Raw genomic sequence first — 17254 nt, forward strand, 5'->3', positions numbered from 1 at the left:
CCATGGATCAACGCTATGTTTGGAGGAGGAAGAACAAGGCCTATGATGAAAAGAACACCTTGCCTACTGTGAAGCATGGTGGAGGGTCAATCATGCTTTGGGGCTGTTTTGCTTCTGCAGGTACAGGGAAGCTTCAGCGTGTGCAAGGTACCATGAATTCTCTTCAGTACCAGGAGATATTGGATGGAAACGTGATGCAGTCCGTCACACACCTGAGGCTTGGGAGACGTTGGACCTTTCAACAGGACAATGATCCCAAGCATACCTCCAAGTCCACTAGAGCATGGTTGCAGAGGAAAGGCTGGAACATTTTGGAGTGGCCATCGCAGTCACCAGACTTAAATCCGATTGAGAACCTCTGGTGGGACTTAAAGAAAGCAGTTGCAGTGCGCAAGCCTAAGAATGTGACTGAACTGGAGGCCTTTGCCCATGAAGAATGGGCGAAGATACCCGTAGATCGCTGCAAGACACTTGTGTCAAGCTATGCTTCACGTTTAAAAGCTGTTATAACTGTAAAAGGATGCTGTACTAAGTACTAAGATTGAATGTCACTTGGGGGTTGAATAAAACTGATAATGCTGTGAGCACAGAAAAGACATTTGTGGTTATTTCATTATAACTGTTATGTTATATTTGTCTGACCTACAAGTGCCTCTTTAATGTAAATGTAAGCAAGATGACTGAATGATCAAAAGCAATGTCAAACTGGCCAAAACACTCAATTTCAGTGGGGGTTGAATAATTTTGGCCACAACTGTACATTTTAACTACCATCTAGAATTCAGAAGCTGGACTCCCTCTATTCCAATGCTAATTACCTTGTTTGGCTGGTTCATAAAGGCTAGTAAAACAGAAATTGGTGTTAACAGGACCAGTGTCACGTACCTGGTTGCGGAAAAAAAGAACAGACAAGGGCGCACTCTCATCGTGCATTACCGTGGTATACCACGTATTTATTAAATAGACAAAAGGATGTATACTCACAAACCAACGATAATAAAAGCAGTGTGTATGGTCCACAAAAACAGTCGCAAAAGAGCTGTGTCTTTATTGCGGATAAGCTAACGCCTTTTGTCTATTTAATAAATACGTGGTATACCACGATAATGCACGATGAGAGTGCTCCCTTATCTGTTCTTTTTTTATTAGTGGTCAGATTTCCCGATCTTTGAAGGGCAGCACCTCTTCGTTTGGCATCCTGACATTTTTCCAGTTTGCATGAGGATTGGAGCGCTGGTTTCGTTTGTTCATCTTTTGGAGTACCTGGTTGGGGAGCCTGTCGTGAAGAGAAGGCGTCCTCTTATGACTCCCGCTTGGAGCCCCTAATAGTGGGAACAGAGGGCGCAGAGCCAGGAGTGGCACGAGTGCCGGGTGGATCTGGAGCTGGCGGCAGGTAGCGGAAGACCCAGGATATCCAGATGCAGGCCAGGTGCGGATGCAGGAATGTAGGTTCAGCAACAGGTATGGCGGTAATCAGGATGCAGACTGGGGCTGGACACCGGAGCGTGGGTGCGGTAGCAGGCTGGTATGGCAGTGACCAGGATGCAGGCCAGGTGCAGATCCGTAGGTGCAAGCGTGGCACACATCAGGATACAAGCCAGATGCAGGACCGTGGGTGCAGCAGCAGGTAAGTATGGCAGCCGTCAGGATGCAAGCCAGGTGCACGTGCGGGTACGTAGATACAGCAGAGTCAGACAAGCCAGGTCAGTATTAAGCAGGCAAATCAAGTACAAGGGAGCAGGCAAGCGGATGGTCAGGGATAGCCAAGGTCGGTGCAGGCGAGTGCTTTCTTAGTCAGATCAGAATACAAGCCACATGATCAGGTAATAGTACAGGGACGTTGTAGACCAGAAGGCATTGATTGTACTGTATTACAGGTTTAAATAGCCCGCCTAGTGGTGACGAGGACTCTACTGCGCATGCGTGCACTTCCGTGCTCCTGCGCATGCGCACTCGCACCGCCGCAACCCAAAGGGACCTGTCACCGTCACACGACTGCACGGCGACAGGGTCCCTGAAAACCAGAGGGGGAGTCTGGAAGAAGACTTGGGTAGAAGGAAGGGGACTTAATAACCAGAAGACCTAAGAAGGAAGGGCTCCATAACATTATTTAACTTCTGTGCCAGAGAGGACTTCGCAAGACCAAAGAAGGAACTTCATCTGGGGACAACACAAAATTTATACCATGAGAGCACCCAATTTTCTGCAACAATCATTTAAGTAGCCCGAGGCTTGTTTGTTACGGAAATTCTGAACTATAACCATAACTTTTTATTGTTTCCCTATTACATACAGATCATTCTCAATGCTCATTTGCTAGGAAGGTAGATAACATGTGCATGTGTGTTGTATGCATATTTGTAATACTCGTGTATGTCTTGTACTGTTTTCCTACAATTGTAAGTGTTTTTTATGTACTGCATTCTTGTTTGGTAAAAACACACTAATACAATACAGGGGTTTCTGCTTCCGTGCTTTACCACAAAATAACCTAAAAGAGAAAAGCTAAACATCAACCCTCAGGCCAAAACTTCACCGTCCTCCTCAGTGCAGTGACCTTCAGCCCCTATCTCAGTGGGGAGACCTTGCCATTTATGGCACCAATCTGACACTCTCATCTGGTCTCTTTTGGGGGTGAAATTTAGATTCGGGTTGAACTAGAATTTGAAGCACAATTCCATTTTTCAAATTTGATTAGAATTTACACATTTTAGTGCTGACACATAATACCACCATGCACATAATCTTTAACCCTGGTTAGAGTTTCAAATCAACCAATAAATTATAGAGGTTGGAGTCCCTCTCTATAAGGGGGATGGGAAGACTGAGAGCAGTCTGAGTGTCAGTGTGTTGGAGGTAATAATAGTGACAGAAAAAGAGTCCCGGACTGCCAAAAATTATGTATTGCAGAACTTGTAAAACAGTAAAAGCCCAGCAGGAAGGCTCACCCAACTGGGACACTTACAACAATTCAGAGTAGAGTCAGCAGTGTGTAGGCCTGAGCTGCCAACAGTTTCTTTCAAGGGGAGTGGAGTGTGGTCTGGCTGATGCAACCCAAAGAGGAGCTCCCTGACGATGTAGACATAGGGCCTACTCTTTCCCTACTCCTCCGAAACTTCTCCTTACTGCTAGTGCTGTCCCTGACAGATGAGTACCATGTCCCTACACCAGCCACTCGCAAAATGTGCACCAAAACCCGGGGGCAGAGACTTAAAAAAAATTCTAAATGACCCAAGATGTCCACCAGGGTCACCTGGAATCAGAGCATCCAACCAGATCACTGCTCCAGGCAGTTGGGGAAACCATAGGGAAACCCAGTTTCTCCCGATTTCCTCCTCCAGTTGCATTGCTGCTACAGGCAAGTGCCACCTGAGACTGTAGACTGCCTACACACAGTTTAATTTATTTATACCCAAATCTGCCCTAGGATGTGTGTGTAAGACTGTATTAGGTACATGTAAGCTCCCTCAAGGACAGGAACTGATGCCCATACAGTGCTGCACAACTGGTCAACACTGTACTGTAGATGTAAACACAACAATCCTCATAATACTTGCTATTCCTGGACAGAACTATTCATAACTCCACTGGTGTGCTATTTGAAAGCTAGAAGGCCCTGGTTCCATAAAAAACAAAATAGTATTTATTCAAGCTATAATGCCTCAGGTTTTCTAGAAAAAGCCAATACAAAAGTATAACCAGGCAGATGAGATAAAAAGGACCCAAGGTATTAGCATTCAAAGATCCATCACACATTCCAAAAATAAGAGGGTTCATTCTTCACCTTCAGATAGTGGATGGGGCCATGCAAATTCATCAGTTATGGATAAACAGTTAGCACAGCTTTTCTCTGCATACCCTGTGCTGCATGGCCACGTTTCTATTTGCATGGCTCTCCCCACTATCCTAAGATGAAGAATACTCTTTATTTTTGGATATGTGATGGGTTTTAGACATACAGATATCTTCTGTTTTAAGAATGCTCGACTCTGATAGATAATATCAAAAGAGAGTCTTTGTTTCTATGTCTATTTGGGACAAACAAGGGTAGATACACAGCTGCAGAGGCACACACATCAACCTAGCAATGTGACAAGAAAATGTTTCCACACTTTCAAAACTGACCCTGTCTTTCTGAAAGCTATTTATCCTGAAAATATTATTTATATCTGGCTGTGTATGTGCCATTTTCTACAGGTAAGCCAGCGAATAAGAAAGCAAAGTGCAGTTGCTTTTGAAGTTGTAACAAGGAAAGAAAATCCAGACTTTTATCTTTCCGCTGTAGGCTCACAGGCTTGTCAAATAAAAATTCAGATTTTTATTGAAATACAGATAAAGAAAATTGTCAAAGGAAGAGAAAATGAAGGACAATACAGCCAAAGGGGGACATCAAGCATAGACCAGAGTATTACCAATCTCATGTGACTTGAAATCTGAAAAGTTCTCTAACTGTGTATTCTAGGTATTTTATGTTGCAATTCTTTTTTATTTAAAGCTTAATGCCCTACTCTAGGCAAAACTTTTTTTTCCTTTAGATGAAAAAAAGTGGTAAATGTTTGGCAAGGTTATATTGCTGTTTATGTCCACACTGGGAGATTTCCCATTACTTCCTGTCTATTTGATGAACACAGGCAGTATTAGATACTTTCATTTACAAAAAGAGATGAGATTCCCTGTTCACTTCCTAACACATGACCAACCAGCTGAACAGCGATTGGGTCCATAATGTGGTCTTATCCTACCTTAAAGGCACTGTTTTAGCTTGAGAAAAGTATTAATTGGCATCTATAGCCCTAGTACCCAACTTGAAGCTCAGGGGGGTGCATAAGGCCCTTTTGGCATTTATTGTGTGTCCCTCAAGGCCCTTGCAAACTAAGTCTGTGATTTAGTACTTGCAGTCTTTGACCATCTCTGGTTGTCTGTTGTCTGCAGTCTCTGACAGCTTTCTGTAGCATTACATTCACTGAATGTTATGTATGTCCCTTTTGTGGCCTTTTGGTGATGTCACACTTGACTAACTAAACTAACTAACTAACTAAACTTCAGCTCCAATGATGCAGCATCTATGCCATCTCTCACTGGCGCCTTCTCTCCAACTTCTTCCATGTGCTGTGTCTATGGTCATTTTGAGGTATAGCATAACTATCTCGCATGTAAAGATTAGTTCATTCATTCCAGTGGTGAATGGAATGGAATGGTACCAAGAATGTACATTGAGCTGCACATGTACAGCTTAGTGTTTATTCTAAAGAAGATTGAAGTGTAGATTTTAAAGGGGTTTGGAAAGGAGAAAAGAGGAAGAGACCGAACATCTGCGAAGTGGAATTTTGTCCAAGTGCAGGGCAGCTTGCAGAGTCCTGGAAGGAGCAGCCATCCTATTCTATTGTATGGCACTGCCCCACATGTACTAGTCACTGCTATCCTCAGAAACTGACCACAGAGCTCTGCATACTGGGCATTTTTTAACACATCTAATGCTGACAGCACTGTTGTGGTCGGCAGCCTATGTTTTTAACATATCAGCAACAGTAAAACTACCAGTCCTTTTTTTATACCACATGCATGTGGAATTTGCACCACAAAGCTTGGTAAGAGCAGCATCTCAATGATATTGGTAGGAAGAAAAAGGCCTATGCTCCTTCTCCCCTTCATAATTCCTCACTTTCCACCTCTTCCCTCCTTCACAAGATTCTCCAGTTGCATTCATTGCAACATCGGTTACCTCTAGTGATAGGTAGAGAAACAATGAGGACGGACCTAACCATCTGGTTAGTAGAATAAGTTCTTGCAAAGGTGGAATGCTAAGATCCTGATCTACTGATTTGAATGTGGACTTCTAGTTCCTGTAGTTCTCAGGGAAAATGTTGAACTTCATAAGGTCAGTATGAGTAAGTTCCCTAAGGGTCATGTTCCTAGCAAGGTATAACATATTGTTTCTTTTAGATTTTGTTGAAACAAAAAATATGTGTTGTACTGTCTAAGGCCCCTTTCACATTAATGGTCTGATCGTGTATGCCTGTTCGTTTTTCAGGCGGACCCAATCAAACCATCCAAAGACCTCTATGGACTGGCGAGTGTCAGCAGACAAGTGTCCACTGACACCTGCCAGTATCCGATCCGATCCTGTACGCCAAAAACAGATGGATGGGGATGCCTCACCCATCCATCTGGCTGACCAGTTGACAGTCCACCAGACAGGTAGTCCGTTTCCATCCGACTGCCCTATAGGAAGAAGCAGGATGTGTCTGAGTCCGCTCTGCAGTAGAGGAGCAGACACAGACCTGTCATCCGCTTGCTCAGTGGTGCTCAGCGGAGAGATCCCCCGCTGAGCAAACAGATCCGCTGGTGAGTCTGCCCCACTTGAGAGGGGCCTTATATGTCAAGAAATATACCAATTAAAAATGAATAACTGAATCATAAATGACTGAATAAATAATTGTGAATAAAAAAAATCCCCAAAAAAATAAGTGACAAAGAGTAAAGTGAATGATTCATAATAAATATCAATAAAAAATTCCCAATAATAGTGAAAGTTCATGAAGAATGTGAGTAAGCACAATAAAGTGCATAAAACAGGTGCTCCACTTGTGCATCTAGCAACAATCTTGTGCCTCCACTCTTCACCAGTGTGCATTCCACAAAGCAGAATATTACAGCCTCTTACCAAAGGTTTAGACCTCTATACAGAAGGTCTAAATGCGCTTAAAGGAAAGAATCCTCATTGGATGTATGGATGGATGGGTCACCGCTCAACTTCAACTTACGAACTGCCAGCACATCGAATGGCTACAGGTATCACTCTCTAGAGATGCTCCACATGCCACTTTATACCAAAGGATAAATCAACCAGCTCCCAACAAAGTTTTTTTCAAATATACCATGCAAAAAGAAGGGACTTGCTCATCGTATAGCTATTTTATTTCAAATAAGTCATCTACTCACAATTGTGAGAGAAAATCAGGCATATCGTACAAACAGCATCGAGTGCCCCAGCAAGCTTGCTGATGTTGCTGCTAAAACTCCGTCCAGCACGTTTCGTCCAAACAACCACCTTCACCGTGGCAACAATACCTTATATTTCATGGTTGAAGTAGAAAATGGAGCAGCAGATAGATTCAGTACAAGTGAAGGCTTGTTATCTGAAGGTCTCATTGTGTGAGTCTTTAGAACTGTGTGGCCAGTATGAGAGGGTTTTGAGGTCATAGGATGTTAGTAATTTTGGAGGTAGTGAAGTGTCTGCTAGGTAGACAGTGATCTGTGTTGTGCATTGCTGCAGCTTTTCCAGCTTATGAACGTATTATAGGCATGTGTACAGAATTTAAAGCACCCAGAACAATTTTGTTGTCTTTGTTCTGGCTTAGGACAAATTGCAAGGTCTTTCTTGCAGGGTCATAAGAGGCTGTCAAAGTGGGTCTTCTTCTTCCTCTGCAGGGAAGCACTTAGCCACATCTGCTGCTTCCCTTGTTTTCTTTTGAAGTACCTATAGCTGAGCTTCTGCGTGTGCGCATGCAAATAGTGCTTCTGCATACCAACATTAAACTGTTGTACCACTGGTCAAATCCTAGAAAGCTGAAGGCTTTCGTTTTTTAAAGAGTAAACTTTCCTGTATCTCTTAAATCTGTTGCCGCTGCTACTTCTGCCAATCAATTTGCATCCCTTCCCACCCAAAGCTACCAAAAAAGCATTTCTGTTTTTTACAATTCCAACAAATCATATTGGAGTGTTGCTGTATAAGCTAAGCTACAGTTAAATGTAAATGTTAAAAAAATCAAATACAGATCCAAAATACCCATCCCATACAACCTATGCATGTTACAGATGCATCAGCCCCGTTCCCCCATTTTGATAGCCAGCGGGGGATCTTCCCCCCCTTGCTGTCACAATCTGAAAATGCAGCCATGTGGGGCTCTGCTTGGCAGCGCCATTCATGCACACTATTTTGTTATCACAGTCTTTCAGGCTGTCGGCTTGTAGTTCTCAACCAATGGACTACCAGAGTGCTGTTGAGCTCTCTAGGTAGTTCATTGAGCTTCATGTCATTGTGTAACTACCTGCCCATATTTCTGACACCTACAAAGACAGTCTGCAGGACCATAGCATTACACCCATCATCTGCTTATCATGGGTGCGATGCTTTACAGACTCCTAATAAAAATATAATAAATGTATATTTTTTACCTGCAGAAAATGTGCATTTATTTTTCTTTGTAAAGGTGAACTTATCCCTTGAAGGCATCTCCCAAGCATGCCATTTAGAGGACTGATGCTTTTCACATGTCATCCTCAATGTAGCAATACAAGGAGAATCTTTTCTCTGCTGTAAAAAAAAAATATGTAGCTTTGGTGCTTGTCCCCTATGGCAGTGCCAGCTCACTGTGCCCTAATCTCTTGCCTATTAGGCTGGAAAATGGCCAAAATTGATTATCAAGACTTCCACAAGGGTTCGCTAAGCTTGGGTTTTTGGACTTCAAGCAGGATTTGGGAACTCTGTGTAAATTGAACCTAGACACATTTGCTCATTCTTACTGACCAGCACTGCTAGGAGGAAGGGTTTATTATAGCCTGAGACAATTATTGACCACCAATTTTGGGGGAAGGGGGGGTTATTAAAGCCTGTAACTACTATTGCTGTGCGTTCTTAAAATTATTACAGCCTTGCACTAACCATCTATGGAGGGGGGTTAACCTTTCCATCAATGGCCACCATAGCGGGGGGGGGGGGGGAGGGGGTGGATTTAACATTACTACCACTGATACCAATAAAGGAGTTTTTTGAGTTTTTTGTGGCCACTTGGGAGTTACTATTGCTGCCACTGACACAAATGATGGGGATAAGTCATACACTGTGAAGTGACACCCACTATGTTTGCCTTGTTTCTATTTGCTTGCCACATTTATTTCTTGATCCCATTAGACATCTCTCCTAAATATTTTTAAATGTTTGGCAGCTATGTACCAGATAGCATCTCTGAGCTCCTGCTCATTGGGCAGATTGATGTGTTAAGTTCAGCAGTGCGTATAGCATCCGCTATCTACCCTCCATTGGTCATATCTGTTCCCACCATCACTGTGCATGACATTTCATGATAATTTTGATGCATGGGGGAGGGAGGGAAAACATGATCCACCCAGGTTCCAGATATGCTAGGTATTCCACTGCCATAATAGAATTGTTTGCCCTTCAGCAGAAGCTAAAAAGAAAAGTATTCGATTTTTCTGCTGCGACTGAGAGATGTCAGTTCCATGAAAGCTGTTTGAAACATTTAACCTTGTTCTATGATATATTCTACAGCATTATTTTCATCTGCCGAACGCAGATGGCTTAATGAACAAAACTGCTGAAAGAATCAAAACTACACACCTAAAATGCAATTTTATTGAATTAAACTATGCCCATGGAATGCAGAAAAAAGGCTGATCCAGGGCTTCTACAAGTCAATAGTTAGTCAAGTGACCCTGAGGTTCCAGATAGGCTATTAAAAGGTTTAACAGCAAAACATACAGAATGTGTTATTTGTTATCTTAGATATTGCTGGAAATAGTTTTATGCGATTATTTGTATTGCTTTGTATCATGTAAAAAGATGAGTTCTTCAGTCTCCTCTTCCCCAGTGATCACAGTGTAAGACTATGACTTTGTAGCAAGTCGTATGGCTGAGGCTGGCTCAGGGGCTGAACTGTGCAAAACATTGCGTAAACACAGGCACCAGGATTGTCATGGCTTATGCTGGCCATACTTGGTTAGAAAATTGTTCAAAAAAGGGTTCCATATGCACGATTGTTCAACTTTTGAAATGTTAATGGGCTCATTTTGATTATCGAAATGAAAAGTTTTATGGCAAAAAATCCCATCATGTTGGATTTTTTGAGCCAAAACTATTGATTTTCTAAACATTAGTATTGAAATCGATTGAAAACAGTTGAAAAAATCTACAATATATGTATGTGTTAAAATCTAATGGAAGAACAAGCAACAAAAAGAAAGATCTTTCTTTTTAATACAGTTGGCAAGCGGGAGGGTTCACAAAGGTCAAAAAATCTTTACATCATTTCCACTTATCAATGAAAAATGCACCTTTTATGTTTTTAATATGTTACCAATTTGGGAAAATATTTTGATACATTGATGGCGTTATCGTATGTATGTTAGACAGATTTAGAAATCCGACCATTTTTTCAAAATTATTTTTCAACTATGTATGTATGGCAAGCATAAGTCATCTCTGAGCCTGCATCTCAGCCCAGAAAGTAGATGCTGACCCTAGATGATGCTTGAACAAAGATGTCTGTCCTCCTGGAGAGAAAAAGACATTGGGGTTGATTTACTAAAGGCAAATATACTGTGCACTGCACATGCAGTTGCTCCAGAGCTTAGTAAATGAGGTAAAGTTTCACTTTGAATACCCAATATCTGCGGAGTCACTACTCCTGGCACTGTCATTTTTTTCCTTTTTCTTTTTTTTTTTGCATTGGTACATGTTCCACCACCCATACTATTTTGTGACGTAACCTTGCCTATTAGCTTAGAAAATGGGCATTTTTAATTTGACAGCTTCGACTCCAATTAAATTAGCTTCTTTGAAGTTCGGCAAACAAATGGCAGAAAATAGTTATAATATGGAAGTTTGATGAGTAAAACTTTGTGTGCAGGCTACTACTGCACTAGAGGAGCAGTGTAAGAACCCAATCACAAGGCAATTGTAGAGAATAATTGGTAGGACAAGTGCCAACATGTTTTAATGAGGTGATGAACCCGTTAAAGTTTGATATGTTGTCAATTAGTATTTTATTCTTAAACAAAAAATCCAAGTTGGTGACTAGGTGGGAACAGGTTACAACATCAAATGTCAGAATGATCGGTAAGGATGGAAGACTCATCTTAGATGACAGTATAAAAATTGGCTTTGACTGGTTTATCATCTCACTCAAAATGTTGGCACTTGTCCTGAAAATAGTTATTTTCAAAGTTTTATACAGGCCCTAGTCTACTGCCCTGGTTGGCATTAAGCATACATTTCTGGGTCCCATCCTCACCATTCAACAGTCCAGTGTGTAAACCTCAGTGACCAGTAATGGATTTTCCATTAATATATTTAATTACAGTGGAAAGTGCTGACAAGGGTAATGGTTCAATACCAAAGATGAGGCCTTGTTTGCAGCAGTTCCCTGAAATCCAGGGAGCTCTGCAGTAGTTCAGAAACCAATATAGGTAAAGCACAATGTGGAGAGGCAGCCTGGGGCAGGGTTGAGAGGGGGTTAATTGTGGAGGGCAGGTACTTCACCTACAGCCCTGCTTATTAATCAGGTGAACAAAGAGAAAATGGGGGTTATTAAAGAAGAGTTCCAGGATCCCCCCCAAAAATTAAAAGTATTTTTAATATAAGGACACTTACCTGTCCAAAGGTCCAGCTCCGTTGACACCTGGGCTAGTTCTCCACTAGCCTCCGGGTTCCTGGCGCCGTAATTGCAAGTAAGGGAAACCGGAAGTGCAGCCTTCACAGCTGGTTTTCTACTGTGCATGCTTCTGTATTAATAATGCATACATAGTTTCCAACATTTTAAAAACATTTCCAAAGACACATGGGAGCATGTTACATGTTCCCAAAGGTGGACTTATCCTTTAAACATATGTAGGAGATCTGTAGTTATGGGGTTAAAGAATTAGAAAAGTGAACAAAAATATACTGGTACTAACAGTAAGTTTGTAACACTCACCTCAAGGTTATATGCCCTGTTTATACCTGGGCATAGAAACATGGGCAGTTTCTGCCCACTTTTCTGTAAATGCACTGAAATGCACTCATGGTGCCATTATTTTTTAATTGCACCCCAATCACAAAAAATGCATTTGGCTCAGTGCCAAAAGTTGGTACATGAGCTTCTTTAGAACATTTTATGAGTGGAGGGAGGCCCATTCAAATGTATGGTACAGTTCCAAAAACACGCTAAAAAAGTGCCAAAAACAAAACATGATAGTGTTGCTCAAATGTAAATGGGGCCTTATAGGACTGCAAACAATAACTCCATTGCACAGAACAGTTATGAAACTTTACTAAATGTTTCAAGAATTGTACAATGTAAAGGGCAACATGGTCCTCCTGACTAACTATTCTGTGGCTGCCCAAGCATACCTGTACAGGTGTGAGTACATGATTGGTAGAGTCCATTAGAGGTGAAGAGGTGAATCCCCTTAGGGTAGCAGGTCCAGGTGTTACGGACCCTCCTGCTTCCCATGCGGTCCTGCCCAATAACTCCCTCTAGCCCAGCCTTCCTCCTACTATGTATAGACCGGGAAGGAATTCAGGACCCAAAAAGCTCAGGAAACTCCAGCTTAACCCTCCCTCAACCTTGGCAGTCTGTCTCACTTCCTGATACAATATATTCCCATTGTAGGCACCTGCCTACAGGGCAGTATGTGTAGGAGAGGAGTGTGGAGGATATGAGGGTGGGTAGTATGTGCCAGAGAGGAGTGTTGAGGGTATGATGGTGGGTAGTATGTTCAGGAGAGTAGTATAGAAATTATTACCATGTGCTGAATGTGTAAGAAATGATTGTCAAGGATTTGGCAGTGGGTAGTATGTGTAGGAGAGGAGTGTGGAGGATATGGCAGTAGTTATTATGTATTGGAGAGGAGTGCAATTGGTCTGATGATTAACAGTGTGTGCAAGAGAGCTGAGAAGAAGGCATGATTGTGGGCTATATGTACAGGATAGTAGCATGAAGAGTATGAAAACAGATAGCATGTGTAGGAGAGGAGTGTGAAATGTCAGCTGCAGGATGTTAAAACCAACACAAGATGGCAGTGTCCTGAAAATTTAGTTGCACTCCCTTTTACAGAGCAGCCCCATGGACCTTGTATGCTGAACTGCAGGACTGTGCTGGGGAGCAGTGTGTCAGAGGACTACTTTTCCCAGAAGTGCTGGCATGTGGGTGGGGGCAGATATATACAGAAGTCCAGGAGACTGGACAGGAAGTGAGAGGGGAGAAAGCTGGAGAGAAGAAGCAGAGGGAGAGTTGTGCTGACTGCTGGAAAACCGGATCAGGCCGCAGAGCTACAGAGAGGCAAGGAGGAGTTGCTGACCGCTAGCCTTGCCACCTTGCTCAACCAGACAGCCTGCCAGCAGGTGACCCAGAGTGCGGTGACCAGATGGAACACTGCATGTGACACAGGAGAACCTGTGGGGGCCCCCATCCGCTGACAGGGAGAGACAGCCAGGACCTGCTGAAAGCCACCAATCAGGTGAGAGAGTCCCATACACCAGTTAATCAAGAGCATAGTTCCCATAGCTGCTGCGGATGAATATATTTGAAGCACAGTCCAATCATCAGAGCTGACCACAGTGCACAACTTCTACAGACCAGATCACATCAGTGATCCCTTAACCATTGGCTTACTTTCCTAAAGGAGCTTCTACCACCCTTGCCATTGGTTACTGCAGCCCAGTTGCTTCTTTGCTTAGAGTTGCTAATTCCACATATCCACACCATGTTGTACTGTTTAACCAAGCTTACATTGAAGTTTAATATAAACCTCATATCAGTTTACTCTAATTTGTGTGCGAGCCTACTTTCTGGTGGCAATTTACTCTTGTCAAAATAATCCTGTGTCGACAGGGATTGGGCTTTCAGAAAGGGGTCCAGAATGACGGAGCCTGAAAATAACTCAGTGACTCCTAAGGGGGTAGTGCTACAGGCAATATGTGTAGTATGCAGAAGGTATGCAAGCTCAGATTGTATTATGTTACCAGCACTACGTTTTACTGTTGACTGCCAGCAAGGATGACTCTGCTGACTAGGTCAGCAACCCCATTTGAGGTGGGGGAAGGGTTGTGGAGCAGGCTGTGAAGGCATTCTGAGATGTAGAAAGGGGGAATGTATAGGTGTTGGAAAAGGATGCCCAAGAACTGCATAGTGGTGATTGTGGAAAATTTACAGTGGGGACTGAGGAGTGTTAGGATAATCGAGGAATTATGTCTCTCAGCAGGAAGGAGGGTGTATGTGAGAGAAAGCTGGAGAAGGGTGTCTGTCAACAGGGGGGTGCGGGGTGGTCAGGGAGGGACATCAATGAGTGGGGGTGGGGGCAACTGGAGAGTGTTGTTTGTTGAATTTGGATGGGGTTCTGAGATGGCTGTGGGAAAATGTATATTGGTGGGGGTGAGTCAATTGGAGAGGAATATCTTTCAGTCTGTGGGTGACCAGGGAGATATGATGGGAAGGTACGGTGTGTCCTTGGAATGAAGTTTGTCAGCTAGCAGGTGAGAAGTAGCTAGGAGTAATGCCTGTCAGCTGAAGATATGAAGTGGCCTGAGAGTAATGTAAGCTGAGGGGATTTGTGGTCTGAAAAATGACCAGTGATGTGTACTAGCTTAGGGTGAAGGTGGGAAATGGGTGGGTAGTGACAGCCTGGATGGTGGTAGGTGTGAAGCTAGAGATTGGAGTCTGAGTGCGGTATGGCAAACTCAGGAGGCAGAACAGGTCAGGATTCATTTAGGAGGCAAAGTAGCCTTCTTCCCTCCTTGCTGGAATCCTTCATGCTGAAGATTGCTGGAGGCAGGGGCCTGAATAGCCTACCTGACAGGGCCCCCAAGATTTATCCGCTTGGTGTGACTGTGTCAGGGAAAAAAACGAAGAAATCCTGGCAAATGCGTGAATGCCCAATGTGGCCGCGCTAATTTGTGCAAAATTGTTCACGTGCGCATAGGCACACGGCATGCAGTCGCACATCCTTGTGTGCGACGGCACATCGGCACATGCAAGACACGATAGTTGCTGGCACCAGAGGCCTTTATAAGGACTGCAGCCCTTCACAATAATTGCTGGATTATCGGCAGCCTACTGTTCCTGTGCGAGTTACCCTGCTGATCATTCGTTACCGACCCGACTTGACTCTGACCTGCTTTGGCTTTTCTCCTGGTTCTTACCCTAGCTTGTCCCTCCGATTTGCTCCTGCCTATTTCTGATTGATAACTTGTGCATGACCCTGGCCTGCTCCTGACTACGCTCCTGTCTCTGCTCCTGATTGATGCTCTGTGTTTGACCACCTACTCTGGCTTCTGACTTCGCTTCCTGTCTAGATCCACCAGTCTTCTAGATAGCCTACTCCTGTATCCTCTCTACCCACGGGTGTTGTCTCATTGTCACCAGGCAACTACATTATTGGCAACCCATGCTTCTTTGAGCACTGCACCTTCTGTTACCACCTTCAGGAGTGCTTTGCACTTAGCCGTAAGGGGATCCCTCTCATCATTTCAGCCCCCGGTCAGGTATGTGACAGTCTGTAGTGTCAGTGCAGAGCAGTACATAGAAAAGTGCAGTGAGCAGTGTGCAGTGCAGAACTAAAGGGTGTATGGTATGTAGCACTAGGAAAGTGAAATGCAGTCAGTGAGCAGTATGTAGTGGTAGGGCAGAGAGTAGTATGTGGTGGCAGAGCGGTCAGTGAGCAGTGCATTTTTGAAGGGAGGCCAGTGAGCAGTATGTAGTGGCAAGGCAGTCAATTGCAGTATGTAGTCATAAAACTGAACAGTATGTAGAGGCAGGCTAGGACATTATGTAGTAGCTGGGCAGTCAGTGAGCAGTATATATTGGCAAGGCGGTCAGTCAGCAGTATGTAGAGGCAGGCTAGGACATTATGTAGTAGCTGGGCAGTCAGTGAGCAGTATATAGTGGCAAGGCAGTCAGTCAGCAGTATGTAGCGTCAGGTTAGGGAAGTATGTAGTGACGGCAGTCAGTGAGCTTAATGAAGTTGCAGGTCAGTCAGTAAGCACTATATAGTGGAAGGGTGGTCAGTCAGCAGTGTGTAATAACAAGGCAGTAATTCAGCAATATATAATGTCAGACTAGGGCAATATGTAGTGACAGGGCAGTCAGTGAGCTTTATGAAGTGGCAGGGCAGTCAGTTAGCAGAATGTAGTAGCAGGTCAATCAGTGAGCAGTATGTAGTGTCAGACTAAGACAGTTGATGGTGACAGGGCAGTCAGTGAGCAGTATGTAGTGACAGAGCAGTCAGTGAGGAGTATGAAGTGGCAGGGAAGCCAGTCAGCAGTATGTAGTGGCAGGGTGGTAGGTCAACATCATGTGTTTGCAGGGCAGTCAGTTAGCAGTATGTAGTGACAGGGCATTCAGTATGTAGTGGCAAGATAGTCAGTTGGCAGTATGTACTGATAAGATGGTCAGTGAGCACTATGTAGTGGCAGGGAAGTCAGTGAGTAGTATTTGGTGGCAGAGTGGTCAGTCAGCAGTATGTACAGTAGTGGCAGGGCTGTCAATGAGCTGTATGTAGTGGTAGGACAGTCAGCAGTATGTAGTGACATGGCAATCAATGATCAGTATGTAGTGGTAGGGCAGTCAGTCAGCAGTATGTAGTGGCAGGGTAATCAGTGAGCAGTATGTAGTAGTAGGGCAGTCAGTCAGCAGTATGTAGTGGCAGGGCAATCAGTGAGCAGTACGTAGTGGTAGGGCAGTCAGTTACTTACCTCAGGGATGGAAATGAAAGACTTCCTGGGCTGCTATCTCCACTCCTCCTCTTTCCCCATCTTCAGCTGTGGGATCAGTCCCCCTGATCCTGACAACAGGTAGATTCAGGCACTTTAGCAGTATTGTGTGGTTCTTCTGCATCAGCAGTGGGAAGAATGGTCTCCTTCAAGTTCCAAACCCTCCAACACCACAGAATCTGTGTACTGCAATAACTCTGCTTCAGATTTTTTTTCTACCTTTTGGAATAAAATGCCATAGCTTTCAATCAAAGTATTTGGGAGTTCAGGAGCAGATTATTTTATGCCTTTATTAGTAGCAGAGATTTTGGAAACTAAGGACATACGGAATTGCCCTGTGAAGAGGTACAGACTTTACTATGTAGCATTCCTGGTCAAAGAGCCTCAGGTTTTCACCAATGATAAGTGAAGGCTTGTCCCTCCAGATGATATTGTGGGTCATGTGATTAGCTAATGGCTTACCTAATGTCATGCACTGGTACTAAGGTCTGCAGAAGTGCTACAAGCTAATCTAGCAAAGATAGTGAAGAAGATGGTGCATGTACAAAGAGCATGGTTGCCAATGTCTTCCATACAGGAAGGCTATCGTGTTTGTTTATTATGTAGCAGATTTCTCGATGATGGGCCTAACAAATGCCTCTGGATCAGTGGCAACCGAAGTCAAGAAAAAAGACACTGCTGGATCAAGACTTATTTATGTACATCGTTCCCTTGTCTCATTTTAAAGTGACACTAAAGCTTAGTTTAAAAAAAAAAAATGCAACC

The sequence above is a fragment of the Staurois parvus genome, unplaced genomic scaffold (genome assembly GCF_062004578.1).
Source record: "Staurois parvus isolate SC_StPar_1 unplaced genomic scaffold, SC_StPar_1.0 ptg000031l, whole genome shotgun sequence".
In the NCBI taxonomy this organism is placed as follows: domain Eukaryota; kingdom Metazoa; phylum Chordata; class Amphibia; order Anura; family Ranidae; genus Staurois; species Staurois parvus.